Source organism: Chondrus crispus, genomic scaffold (genome assembly GCF_000350225.1).
Source record: "Chondrus crispus Stackhouse genomic scaffold, scaffold_75, whole genome shotgun sequence".
In the NCBI taxonomy this organism is placed as follows: Eukaryota; Rhodophyta; class Florideophyceae; order Gigartinales; family Gigartinaceae; genus Chondrus; species Chondrus crispus.
This window is the reverse complement of record NW_005178692.1, coordinates 10,003-15,003: the sequence shown is the minus strand read 5'-3', so window position 1 is coordinate 15,003 and position 5,001 is coordinate 10,003.

The window sequence follows — 5,001 nt, the reverse complement described above, 5'->3', positions numbered from 1 at the left end:
GTTGCGCCCCGCCTCGGCGGGGCGCCAGGTACAGACCCAGGCCCCACCCGGAGGGCTACAGCGCCTCCCCATAAGCAGGCGCTCCTCCAGGGTAGCGGTGCCAACGTACCGTTGCACGGCACCCCCCCGGAGGGCTGGCCATTTTTCCAACTCGGACGCCCCTCTTTTTCCCCCGGCGCGTACAGTACGCGGAGGTCTCGACCCTCGTGATTGCGAGGAGACCCCTCTGGCCTCGCTCGGTCCCTTTCCGTGGCGGTTGGGGGCGTACGAGTGCGCCGCCGGCGATTTCGCCGACAACCCCGATTTGGAAACTGTAAACAACCACTAGAAACCAATAAAAACTGATCTCGTTTCCAAATCGGTTGACACCTCGCCATGACCGCTTTTTCGGAGTCGATACCCCGGGTCCGGCTTGACGCGGTGAGCACGATGCCGTTCTCGGAAGTGCGCTACGAATTTTATTGAGCCCGCTAGGGGTCAAAACGTAGCCCAAAGTCGACCGAAATCGGCGGCTGGTCCGCTGGGGTCGACATTGACCGTTTTTCGGACCTTATACCGTCCGAAGCGGCTTGACGCGGTGAGTACGATGCCGTTGTCGGCGGTGGGCTACGATTTTTATTGAGCCCGCTAGGGGCTCAAACGTAGCCCGAACTTCGACGTAATTGCCGAACCGAACGGTGTCACCCCCCACAATTTGGTGGCCGGATTTTTGCCGCAGGCCACTGCACCAGTACGGCAATGACACTTGGCAATTTTTGCCACGTGTCGGGGGTCGCGCCGCCGCTGCAAGTATCCGAGACGGTATTTATCTTGGGCACCGCGGGCGTGCCGTACCTCCCCATCGTCGACCATGGTCGACCTCGGGGGACACCTAGTGACCTAGGCGATCCCCCTGAGGTCCCTGGACTTCACCGTTTCGGATTACACGCCTGATAGGCGGCGTGTACAGTATTTGACACACGGCACCTCCCCGGAGGGCTGGCCAATTTTGTAACTCAGGCCCTTAGTTCGGGGGGGTTACGGAGTCGACTGCCAGCCGTAGTTTAGAGGGTGCAAAGCCCATTGTAGTGCGTATAGTTCCGAGCGGTAGTGACGGTCCCGTAGGCGGCTTCCGCCCTCCGCATGCTCTACATGCGGGTGGTCTCAACCGGTACAGTATCCGGGAGACCCCCCTTCTTAGCGTGCCCACCGAGCGGAACTAAGCTCGGTGGGCTCGCCAATACCGATCGATAAAGGCTTGTGGTAGGCCCTCCGCGGGTTCGAATGTATCATCCGCGGGGGTGTAGCCATACCACCGCACTTTGTATTCCAAACCGGTAGGGGTGTCGCGATGCGTTACGAGACGCTCGACGACGAACTCCTCGGAGGTATTAGCACCGTCCCCATGAGGAGGGTTAATCCGTTCGGAAGGGGCACTTATGCCTCCTGTAGGAATGGTCCGGCCCCCCGGGCCCCTCGGCATCCGCGTGACGCGGTCAATACTGACTCGTACGGGAAGCCCGTCTTGCTCCACAGTAACGGTCGTGTCCGTGGCTTGGCGGACCCGAAAGGGTCCTTCCGTCTTCAGTAAAAGCTTGACGGACATGTCGTCCGTCCCAAGCCCCTGACCGTCACGGCCACGTCGTTCAGCCGCTCGGAGGGCTCGGGGAGGGCGATCCAGGTAGACTTGGTCGCCCTCCTGTATTACCCGTCGGAATCGGACTTTCTTATCGAAGTTCTCCTTATACCGCTTTTGGGCCGCGGTCATCTTTACCCGCGCACGGTCAAGGACATCCCGTAGCTTGCGAAGAGTCGCCCGCTTGTACTGTACGGGAGTACGTGGGTCGTCATGGGCGACTCCAGCAGCCTGGGGCGCTGTACCCGCGACGGTTAATCCGGACGGTTGCCTTGTCAACACCAGGTCAAACGGAGTAGTCTCCGTTGACCGGTGGACTTTTATGTTATAAGCATACGTCAGAGGCTGGAGGAAGTCGTCCCAGTCTCTCTGGTGCTCCTCGACATAATGTCGGAGCCTCTGTACGATGGTCTTGTTAAACCGTTCGGTCTGCCCGTTAGTTTGCGGGTGGTAGGCTGTCGTCAAATAGTGACGTATGCCTAGCAATGCGCACACGGCGTCGAAGAACTTCGCCGCAAATTGCGGACCGTTATGGGTAAGGACGTACTGTGGTGCTCCGTAGACGTACACCCAGTTGTCCAGGAATGCGTTAGCCACCACGGCTGCAGTTGTCGTACGAAGCGCCATACTGCGTGTGAGCTTAGAGAACCGGTCGGTAATCACAAGAACGAACTGATTCCCATGTGCTGTCTTCGGCAACGGACCCAGGAGGTCCATTGCGGCAAACTCCAAGGGTCCGGCCGCCGGGAATAGTTTCATGTCCTTTTGATGACGTACAATCGTGCCCCGTGTCGCAGAGCACGATTGTCAGTTCCGTATGGTGGCGTACACGTCGTTGGCCATGTGGGGCCAGTAGTACTCCCTTCTCAGGATATAGTACATCCTGGTCCCACCAAGGTGTCCGGCCAACCTCGGGTGGTGTGCCAAATACAGCACCTTGGCCCTTAACCGTTTCGGGACGACGCGTTGCATTGTCCCATCAAGAGGGGACCTCGGCACCAAGAAACCGTAACGGTCCACGTCATACTTTGAGTCTGGCGCTCCGACAGTTCGGGCGGCATGGATGCAGAACTCGTCCGCCGCCTGTGCTTGGATAAATTTCTCAACCGACAGGGACGATACGTCCGTTTGTTCGGGAGTTACGGCAAGGGCCTGAGGCCTCTCTCGCGCATTCCCCGGACTCCGTTCGGTAGCTGGGACCCAGTCAATATCGACGGGCCCCAAGTTAGGCTCCTGTCTTGACACTTGAACGACGAAACACGGGACTTCGTCGTCTACCGCGGCGGTTTCCACTTCGTCCGTCCGGAGGCGAGACACCCCATCCGCCAATTGGTGTTTGACACCCAGCCGGTATTGCACGTCGTAGTCGTACTCCGCCAGGCGTAACCGCCAGCGGGCGAGCCGTCCGGAGCTGTCCGTCAAATTGAGGACCCACCGGAGGGCCTCATGGTCCGTTCGGCGATTGAAGGTGGCACCGTACAGGTAAGGGCGTAATGCCAGGATGCTCCAGACGACTGCAAGGCACTCCTTCTCGGTCGTCGTGTAATTCTTCTCAGCATCCGTGAGACTACGGCTCCAGTAGCCAATCGGTAATTTATCTCCGTTCGATTGGTCTTGCAGCAGGGCACACCCCACTTGGCACGCACATGCGTCCGTGTCGAGCGTGTAATTGTAACCGTGACGGGGTAGAGCCAGGATGAGCGGTGAGACCAGCCTCTTCTTTAGCTCGGCAAAGGCCTCATATTCCGAATCGGATAGGACTCCCAGTTCGAAGGGGTGATCCTTGCTCGTCTTCCTATTGAGGGGAGCAGCAATTTTGGCGAAGTTCGGGACGAACCGCCTGTAGACATTGCACATCCCCAGGAAGGAGCGTAATTCCGTTTGGTTAGAGGGAGGTAGCGCCCGCTCGATAGCGATGACGTTGCGCCTCTCGACCTCTAACCGTCCCGGTCGGATTATGTGCCCCAGGTACGTCACTGAAGTGTCGAAGAATGTACATTTCGATATCTTCAGCGATACCCCGGCGGTGTACAGCAGTTTTAGTACCTCCCTAACGTGGTCGAGGTGTTCCGTAATGGATTTAGAGTACACGATGACGTCATCCAAGTACACCAATGCGGTTTCCCATTAAACTCGGGAGAGGATGATGTCCACAGCCCTTCGGAAAGTGGCTGGGGCATTCCTTAAACCGAACAGCATCCCCACAAACCGGTATAGACCGCAGTGCGACGCGAACGTTGTCTTATCGCGGTCCTCCTCGGCGACTTCAACTTGCCAGTATCCACTATTGCAATCAAGCGTAGTGAATACTGTAGCGTCGCCGTGTGAGTCGATGCACTAATCCATTCGCGGTAGGGGATAGGAATCCCGGATGGTAAGTGCGTTTAGATTGCGGTAGTCCACACAGAACCGCATGGTACCGTCCTTTTTGGGTACGAAGACCACAGGACTGGCCCATTCTGCTGTGGCCGGCTCGATGTCGCCGCCCCGCAGCATGCGGTTCACCTCGGTTTTTTCCTTTTCCCGTGCGGTTGGACCAGCCCGGTACGGAGCTTGGTAGATGAAATTGGCCCCCGCCTTGAGGTCGATGCGGTGCTTGGTGGCACCAATCTTCTCGAGGCGGCCATTCCACATCTCCTTGAATTCGGAGAGCATAGCTACTATTTTTTCGCGTAGCTCTCCGTCTTCCTCACCGATGTGGACATCCTCGGTCCACAATCGGGGGGCTTCATCCGTGTCGGTTCTCTCCTGTTCTTCTTCCGTATCGGACTTGTCTTGTCCCGCATCCTGTACGGTACCCAAAGGGGGTACTGTAGGGGGAAGATTATTTTTGTTTCCTCCCCCCTCCTTAGCTTCAGCCACTCTTGTGGCTGGCTGAATGGTTAGTGTAGTATAATCACCCCCAACGACGAGGGGGTTGAGTACTGACAGTTCGGAAAGACCCCGATCGGCGGGAAGACAGAAGCACGGCCCACCCACGGTACCGAGCACGGGCTCGAGGTAGCGGTGGTAGAGCGGGATCGGGGAGGACGCGCGCACGCGCGAGCGGTTCTACGCCTCGACGCCCCGGAGCGGTACTGGGTGACGATCCAGTACCGACGGGCGGAGGCGGAGCCGGCTCGTGGGCGTGCTACGCGCGTCCTCAACCCGCGCGCGGTGCTACTCCTAGGTAAAACGGACGGAAGTGCCTAAACGTAAGCGGGCGGACCAAGGTGGAGGATGCTTGACAAGTCCCTCCTTGTCGTCCTCCACCGCCGGCGGTCCGCTCATATTTAATGTACATTGTAGTCTATCATAACTCTACAGTAGTGCCGGTCTACCGACACTGCAACGCTGTCAGCCGGCGGGGATGACATTCCACGTGTAGTACGCGTCCCGTACACGCG